The sequence below is a fragment of the Euphorbia lathyris genome, chromosome 3, assembly GCF_963576675.1.
Source record: "Euphorbia lathyris chromosome 3, ddEupLath1.1, whole genome shotgun sequence".
NCBI lineage: Eukaryota > Viridiplantae > Streptophyta > Magnoliopsida > Malpighiales > Euphorbiaceae > Euphorbia > Euphorbia lathyris.
This window is the reverse complement of record NC_088912.1, coordinates 92,460,455-92,469,980: the sequence shown is the minus strand read 5'-3', so window position 1 is coordinate 92,469,980 and position 9,526 is coordinate 92,460,455. Positions and strand designations below refer to the sequence as shown.

The following is a 9,526-nucleotide window of genomic DNA, read 5'->3' as shown; positions in this document are numbered from 1 at the left end:
TGCGGATCGAAAAAATCGTTATTCTACGTTATTTTCATCGTTTTTCCCAGTTTATCATATGATTATTGACGATTTTAATAGTGAAAGGCAGGAAAAATGTAAGTATCTACTGTTTTCTCTTTGTTTTTTTCTCTCCAGAAAATCACTTCGCGTAATCTGGCTTCGCGAAGGTCTGCAAGGAGAAAGAGCCTGAAATGTGACGATTTGACTTTGCGAAAACGGATTACGTGAAGTATGCGAAGAGAAAAGTTCATGATTTTTCCCTTCGCAGACTTCGCGTAATCCGTTTTCGCGAAGTCAAATCGTCACATTTATCCTTGCAGACTTCGCGAAAACTTCTTTTCGTGAAGTAAAATCATCATCTTCCTTTCACATTTCTATTCGCATACTTCGCGAAGCCAAATAGTCTTTTTTTCTGCCTAACACGATTAAATTTTTCTGAAGGTGGTTGAATACATAACATCCGTTTCAGGAAGACGGTGTACCGAGATACAGAGGAGATGACTTTCCTTTTGATACAGGGAGAATTTTCCATGAAGATTGGTCACATTGACTTTGAAGTGAATGGTTAGGAGTTTATTGTGGCAATTTTGTTGTAGAGGAGTTGAGGTAAAACCTATGAAACATCCATCCCAAAAGGCCTTGACTTCCATTTCTCGTCCCAAAAGGTCTGAACTTCCAATACAGGGAGAAATTTCCATCAAGATTGGTCACATTGACTTTAAAATGATTTGTTAGGAGTTTATTGTGGCAATCTTGTTATAAATTTTGATAATATTATGGTTTTAATGTTGTTATTGTGGCAATCTTGTTGTAAATTTTGATATTAATGTTATGATTTTAATATTAGAATCTCTTGTTGTTATGCATTTTTTTTATTATATACCACTTCGCAAACTTTGTTAAAAACACGTCTTTTATCTTCGTAGACTTCGCATATTGCGAAATGTATGAATTAAAATCATGTAATGAACCAAACATTATCATCGCAGACTTCGCATATTGCGAAATCTGCGAATTAAAACGGGAGGAAGACAGACGAGACGTAAAATTACAAACATATTAAGGGTATTTTGGGAAAGTCACAGAAACATAGTCTAGATATGTAATATGTTGAGCAAATTGGTTAAATATGTAAATGGGTCTCCCATTTGATCAAATTTTGTAATTTTCCCAATTATAAATAAACAAGGGCTTAGTCAAATTTTAGTAGTCCCACTTGTTATAAAATAGGCAAAAAGCGCCTTTAATTTTTCATTTTTTTCGTTACTTCGTCTTTTATTTAGATACATTGAGTTTCTGATCTTTTATTTTCTGTCACATTAAACCCCTGAAGACAAATAAAAAAAATCAATTTGAACATAAAACTCGATTAACATAGTGTTATTCATTTCACGTGCATTCGAAATTTGTATTTTTTTTTACCGTTTAAAGTAGTGTTGGATGTGTAATGTAGCTATAGAAAAACTGTAAAAACCTTAATTTGAATTGTAAAATACATTTGTTTTTATAATTGTTCTGTATAGAACAGAGGTACTGTGATCGGCTTATTAGAGAGGTGTTGGTTGGGTCGGTTCCCCCGGATGCAGGATGAGTTAAATTTAATAGTGATGGTGCAAGCAAGGGGAACCCGGGGCTCGCTTCGGCTGGAGGGATCCCACGTGATCAGCATGGTCAATGGTTAGGAGGTGTGGCGGTGAATCTTGGTTTTTGCACTGCAGTACTGGTAGAACTATGAGGTTTGTATTTTGGCCTCAAGTACACATGGGCTAGGCATTACCGCAAGGTAGTATTCGAAATAAACTCTTTGGTAGTAATTCGGCTTGTTAGTCATGAGGGTTCAACGACATCGTTTTTTCTTAGCTTATTATGGCGTGTCGTGATCTATATGATAGAGATTGGGAGGTGCGGCTCGTTCATATCCTACGGGAAGGGGACAGGGCAACTGATTGGATGGAAAACTACGTAGGGAGTTTGAGTTTAGGTCTACACGAGTGTGATGCGCCTCTTGCAGGCATCCAGAACATTCTTTTTTCTGATTTTTGTGGGTCTGGGCTTCCCAGAATGACCCGTCTTTAAAGGTGGTCTGTTTTTGGTGTTTTCTTGGGGTTAGCCCCTCCACTGTAACAAAAAAAAACACATTTTTAACAGAATTAGATGTTCACAACTTACTAATTTAGTAAGCAATGACCTAATGATATAAAAAATAAATGATCAGATGCTTAATGTATCCAAATAAAAAATTAATTACTTTTTACCTCTAAAATACTATACATACATTCGCTTAACATACAATTAATAATTTTTTATCTAACAAACTAATTAATTTAATATTTATTATTAATTCCATAAAAAATATTTATTCAACAAAATAATGAATTGGTTTTATAATAGACCTTTCAGAAATCGGCGTATTTAGGAGTGAGTAATGGAGTTAAACAAACATCAAAAACAATTCTGATGCCCATTTATCATTTCTACAAAAACATAATTTTGATGTTACCATCTCTTTGAAGTGAACAATTACCAAATAATAGAAAGCATCACGAATTGAATAATCTTTCCTAAATGAAAATTCAAAATTTGCACACTTTGGAGTGAACTGATATTTTGAGTTCAGAACCAATAAGTTTTCCTTTATCAAAACTAAAACCACGCCTTTTGACTTGGACTGGATAAAAAAAATGTATAACCTTCCATCTGTTCGGGTGCAATAAGCACCCACCTATAAAGATGAGAAGTGAGCAGGAGCCAAATAACCCTTATGGGGAAGGTAGGCCGGCCCTGGGTATAGATCCGGGGTGCGGCTACCCAGGGCCCAAGGCTAAAAGGGGTCCAAAATTTTTAATTTTATTGAATATATACTATTTTTTTTTTGTTATAAATTTAGTTATATTATCCATTAGCTCTAAACGTTGATCAAATAATATGATATTTTAGGTTTAAAATGGACCCGAATTTATATTTTTAGACTTTTAAGTACAATTTTTTTTTTATTAAATGCCTATTATCTCTTATTTCGCCCGGGGCCCTTAAAATGTGAGGACCGACCCTAAGTAGCGTCATATGATTGAGGTTCTGCCGTCCTTCCTCATCTCAGTCATGATTTGGACCTATACGTCCGGAAGAGGAATAAGTTGCTGAATGGGATCGACATCATCGTCTAGGTGTCTACTCTCGTCTCAGCTGCCTCTTTTTATTTGCCTTCTTTTATTTCTCTATTTTCACTGTTTGGCTTCTTTGCTTTTACAGATCTAGGCTTTTGAGTACCACATCTTCCGCCCTTCTTATTTGATAGATCGAGTGGTGGAGTTCCCGCATATGAGAACAACATTACTGGGTACAAGCTTGTTACATAAACAAGCTTGTAAACCCAACCATTACACCTATTGTAATTTGGGTGTTACCAGACAAGGTAAGTTCCTTGCAGTTGTAACATACAATTTGGAAAAACCAAATTTAAAATAAAATGGAGCAATGGAGAGTCTCAACTTCACGCAAGGTTTTGACTTGCAAAAATCAGCAAGTGTATTACACACTCCGTATATGGAAGGTTAATTTCCTTTATAAAAATAGTAAGTGGCAGACAATCTCTTAAATTGCTGCAGGTTTTTAATTGTTTAATAGGTAACCTTTTATTATTTAAAGTCTTTTTAATTCTTAACTTTTATAAGTAACAAAGGGTTTAGTGGGTGTTTTTTTATGGATATTGTTTGTATGCTGATGTGTAACTATTTATAAATTTTTGTGTTACAACCAATAAGGTTGCTTTGAGGCGATGGTATAGCAGTTGATCTAACTTGGCCCATTCCCACACTGATGGCTGGAGGAATGCACTTTGTCGACTAACTTGAGACGATGTAACTACAAAAACCCACACTTGCATTTGTTGTTTTATTAATTTTTTTTTTTTATATATAATTTTACCTAACAGCGTCATCTTATCTTCCATCGACTGACTAGTGGATGATCAAGTTCCCTCCCGCCCCCTAAATCTATCCCTACTTTGGGGATGAACAATACAAAATTATTCAAAATTATTTTATTGAATCTTCATTTGTTTTTGGGACCAATCGCAACATAACAATATTCTAAATCCTTTAGCAAGTTGTTTATATTTAATACATGTAAATTATACAAGATATATATTAACACAAGAATAGGAGCTAGCTTCCATCCTAACTTATTTCCAACTTCTTGAAAGCACCTTGAGAATCTTCTCATCGTCTCATACTCAAATTTGTCGTAAATTTGCCTAACATTTTTAGAAAGTATATATATATACCCCTAACATAAGAAACGGTAGAATATCTTCAATGTTTACAACGTGGAGTAATTTTGGACCTATATGGGCTAGGCTTAAGAAATTTGATGACCTAACCAAGTTAAAACAACACCATTTTGACCTTAGACTATGACTTCAAAAAATACGTAGCACCTTGACACTCTCGGCCGCCAAAAACCAGGGTAACAGGGTGGTTTTGGCCTCCCCTGGGGGGGGGGGGGGGGGGGGGGGGGGGGGGGGGTGTGTTTACACCTCCAAAGCAATCTATTGAGGCAGCTCAGCCTTGGATGAGCTGCCTCAAAAAGTTTGGCCCAATAAGGACCAAAACGACATCCTTTTGTCCTTTGATGGGAAAACGGACGTCGTTTTGATCCTTAGTAGGCTAAGATAAAGCACGAGTTCCTATCCCCTTATTTCCCCCTCCAATTTCTTCTTCTTCTGCGCAAGAAACACCTCCTCTTGCCCCCTTCCATCCTTCCTCATCTAACCTTCAGTGCATCGCTATCCACAGCGCTAGCTGCAGTTCTCTGTTACACCAACGATTCTTCCAACCAACTATCTTCCAGTTAGTGTTTTTTTCATAGATATATATGCAGTTGTAAAATTAATACCCTGTATTTCGACCGTGTGCCAGTAGCTATTATGTTTTACTTGCATATTCAGGCAATAGGAATTCCATAAATGAAAGTGCAAGAAAAGGAAAAAGAAGTTATTTTCTTAATGTAGTAAATGTTGTAACTATTTGACTCTTAACGGGATAAAGTTCAAATTTACCCCCTATTTGTAAAATTTGTTCCTTAGTAGATAACAATACATATAGCAATTTTAGGCTTAAGTAGTCAAATCCAAAAACGAAACTCTTACACCTTGACCATCGGAAACTGCCCCCTATAAGGGTGATTAAGCGTGGTTCCGCTCCTGCCCACTCCATCCTCATCTGCGGCAGATGAAGGACTGTGTATCTACCCCGTTATGACATTGGCACATGTAATGAGCTTTGACTTCTTTTGATTCCATAAAAACACCAAAACACACAAGGTTCAAAAAGTAAAAGAAAAAATAAATTAACATTAAACAGAACCAAACAAGAGCACATAACTCTTTCATATTCACTTTAAACTTACCTGCCTCCACATGAAGAGCACATAACTCTTTAGAAGCCTAATGAGAATTACCAAATAATTATAGTCATGGCAACACAACAATAGAAAGCATCATGAGAATTGGATATAAAAGAGTACAACACCAATGGTCATATATTAAATAAAAGAGTAAATGCAAGCATGCACTAAATCTAACGGTGACGGACCAAATTCAAAACTGTAGCTAGGGATATCAAAACTATAGCCAATTCTGTTAATTTGGAATGATGATTCTGTATAGAGGTGGCAAAATTTCACACGACCCTGTTACACAATACGACATCGACACAAAATTTAGTGTTTGGATTTAGGTTTGTAGCTAATGCGTCATTTTAGTAAAACAAGAACAGGAGCATCCATCATAACCTGTTTTCAGCTTCTTGAGAATCCATCCTGCTTACTTAATTCTGTCAGAGGCATGACAATGCTTCCGTAGTCCCTGATGAACTTCTGTCCAACAAATGCATTACTTGTATAATTAGCCAATAGACAGCAAGACACAATGTTTTATTTCCTCAAAAACAAAAACCCAGTAGCTACCAGAGATCACAATGTTTTACTTGCAGATTCAGGCAATAGGGATTTTGTGAAAGACAAAGCAAAAAGAAAACCAACACACACAAATTAGGAAGTTTTATTCATATTACATAACACTAAACAGAAAATGTTTAGGTAAATGTAAAATGTGTTACTGAGTGGTGGTGGATGAATGAGAAATTGCTAAATGCAGGAATACCTTGATGGATGCTCAACCAACAAGCTTACATTGATTCGGATTGGACTAGAAGCAAAACAACTCGAAAGTCTGTAACATATTAATGGATTCTCTTAGGCAACAACTTGGTGTCTTGGAAATCGAAGAAGCAGTCCACAGCAAGCAGATCCTAAGCTGAAGCTTACTCTACAGCAATGGCAACAACGAGTTGCAAGTTGAAGTGGTTGTCTTATCTACTAAAAGAGTTTCAGATTGATATATAGCTCCCTATTTCCATATACTGCAATAATCAGTCGGCTACACACATTGTTGCTAATTCTATGTTTCACGGGAAAACGAAACACTATGGATACGTAGGTTAACTGATTGGCTAACCAAAGCTCTTTCCAGATCTCAATGCGACTTATTTGCCAAGATGAATTTACTTTCTACCAGACATTCATCTTGAGGAGAGGGTGTTAAACAAAAGGTTTATTAGCTCATCGCTGAGCTGGCATAACTAACGAATTAGTTTGTTACACACACTCTCTTCCTTTCTGTTCTCTGTTTCTCTGCTGTAACTTGCTGTATATATAGCAGCAACTGTAACAAGATTATTCATTCTGATTCTATCAAGATTTAAGCTTTTCTTTTATATCCTTTATAATCTCAAATTCAACCAATCACTTTCTCTAGGGATAAGGTTATTGTGGAAGTTCAATTTTACTCTCATAATACAAAATACTTGAATTGAACAAAGAATAGAAAGCAAATCACAAGCCCCTTAACCAATGCCATTTACTCACAATAAACAACTAATAACCGGATGTGTACAAGAGACACACCACACTAAACTCGTGGTGACCCAAAGAAAGATTTCATGCGAAATTTGTTATAAAAATCAACAGCATGTGTTCCATTGAATTCAAAACTTACTAAAGGTATAAGTATGCAAGGGAGAGTTTTAAATCAGTCCCCAAAATATATCCATTGAATTCAATACTTACTAATTGTATTTGAAAGACATTAGCAGACCAAAACCATAATTACTGATGTTAAGACTACTTCTGATTATCCATAGAACTATTAACCTATTTTAATTGCAAAGGAAAACTTACTTCTTCTTAATCGAGCACCAAGCTTTTGGCTTCCTTGATACCAAGATAAAACTCCAACAAACCACGGACCTCATCTATGAACTGATCAATAGATTTGTCCCTAAAACTCTTCTCACCCATATTTATGAACCCTCACTCCTTGATACCTTTTATCTCAAAACACGATACCTTGGACCAACTCTTTTTTCAATCGAATACCCAAGTAGATTGGGACATACAACTATAGTTTGAGGCTCCAACTTCATAGTATTAAAGTAGAAGTTCAATTTCTTCCTAATGTTCTCCTCTGTGTAAGCTAAACATTGTGGAAATCGCTTGAAAGCTTTTAGAATATCTTCCTCACCAAATCCCATACTCTCCATCACCTCAATTTCCTCCTTCCAAGTTGACTCACTCATTTGTACCATCACTCTAAAAGCATGTATAAACATTGTATCAATAGTTTCAAACCAGATTTTTAACAGAATATAGATCTTGGCTGCAAAGTTAGGAACCTCTTTTCAGGGTTTTGGAATATAGATCTTGGCTGCAAAGTTAGGAACCTCTCAGCAACATGAGCAGGCAGTCCTCCCTCTTTCATTAAAACATCAACATTTTGTTCCAATCGAATCTTCGAATTGTATCCCAATAACCATGGTGCGCACATAACAGCCACAAGAAATTTCTCATCACTATCTAAAAACAACCTCAAGAACTGGATAGACGGTTTGATTGAATGATTGAAGAAGCTAAAGAGTCCTGGGCTATAGACGGATTAGATAAAATGATATGGGGAAGTAGCTCACCTTCAAAGCAAAATTCATAATTTTATGGATTCTCACATTAGAGGTATACCTACATTTTCCCAAAAACGTAGGAATAAGTTTAGACTAAGTTGCACAATTGCTTTTGAAAAGTGCAAAATCATAATTGATTCACAAAATGGTAGATGTAGTGAACATTGTCTTCTTTTCATTCACAATATAAGAAGCTAATTTGTGTTGAATAGGTATGGTAATTTCTGACACTGACAAAAAAAATTATAAGGATAATTCAACTAACATGGTAGGGTTGATACGATTATCATTTTTCTTCTATTTATATTATATATAACAATATGGAACATATATATATATAAAAATATTGTCACCCCCTAGTCTCAACTCCATTATACTCCATACTAGATTTTGTGAGTAGTGCATATACCAGAATTGTAATAGTTATTTTAAAGAGAAAGATACAAAATGAGTTGCCTTTTCTGACAAGCAGGGCAAGTGAAAGAGACTTTTAGAGTACCTAAAACGAAGACATAGCAATTCTAATATCTAATACGGAAAGAGGTGTTCATACCATCATTCTGCACTTTGCCAGATTTCACAGTCAATGACCTCAAATAGGGTTTTAATTTGGTTAGAAAATACAAAATCAACAATCAGTTCCCAAAAATAACATCCATTGAATTTATCATACAATCAGCAGCATGTTTTCCTTCAATTTTAGTAAGGGTATAAGTACGCAAGGCAGAGTTTCAAATCAGTTCCCAGAATAACATCCATTGAATTCAATACTAATATCATGTGAAAGACAAATTAGCCCACAAAACCATAATTAGTGAAGTTAAGAGTATCCAAAGAACTATTTAGCTATTTTAATTGCAAAGGAAAACTTACTTCTTCTCCATCGAGCACCCAGCTTTTGCCTTCCTTTATACCAAGATAGAACTCCAACAAACCAGGGACTTCATCAATGAACTGATAAATGATGAGATTTAAGGAGTTGAAGTACAGATTGAGGGTTTTGTGGAGTCTAGTCGGTGAGCTGAAACTTGTTGGAGATAGATCCGATTTTAATGAAAGCGGAATTCAATAGTAAACGATGATGAAGAAGTTGCAGTGGTGGGTAGAGGAACGTAATCGTCAATCTGTACTTCAGTTCCTTAAATCCCATCATTTCAGCGACAATCTCAAACCCAAATTTGAGTGCCCTTATACTTGAATGTATCGTCAAAATTGGCTTTGAAGCTGAGATACTTGCCCTTATCTTTTTGTCAAATCCGAATATTACGAGAGCCTCTTTGCTTTTATAGATAGGCTGAATATATCATTTTCTATGAATGGTTCTCCCAATTGGTATAAAATGTTGATTTAGTTTTTTAAATTTACATAAAATGTAATCTTAGTTTTTTAAATTTACATAAAATATAATCAATTAATAATTTAGTTGTAAAAAAGTAAGTTAAATACGAAAGATGTATCTCTGCATTTAAAACAAAGTAAAATGACCAAGATCGAGTATGTAGTTCCAATAT

General features: G+C 35.4%; 1 long non-coding RNA gene across 3 annotated transcripts; it reads right to left on the bottom strand.

Moving 5' to 3' along the window:
- Window positions 1–4,984: 4,984 nt before the first annotated feature.
- LOC136224904 (uncharacterized) lies at window positions 4,985–9,269 on the bottom strand. Of its 3 annotated transcripts, none has more exons than XR_010686665.1 (2): window positions 8,889–9,269; window positions 4,985–8,073 (listed from the first exon to the last, which is right to left on the bottom strand). It is a non-coding gene; the product is annotated as an uncharacterized lncRNA (long non-coding RNA). The 3 variants fall into 3 exon arrangements; XR_010686666.1 differs by having other exon boundaries at window positions 4,985–5,877; XR_010686667.1 differs by lacking the exon at window positions 8,889–9,269 and having other exon boundaries at window positions 4,985–5,877; window positions 7,240–8,882.
- Window positions 9,270–9,526: the final 257 nt, after the last annotated feature.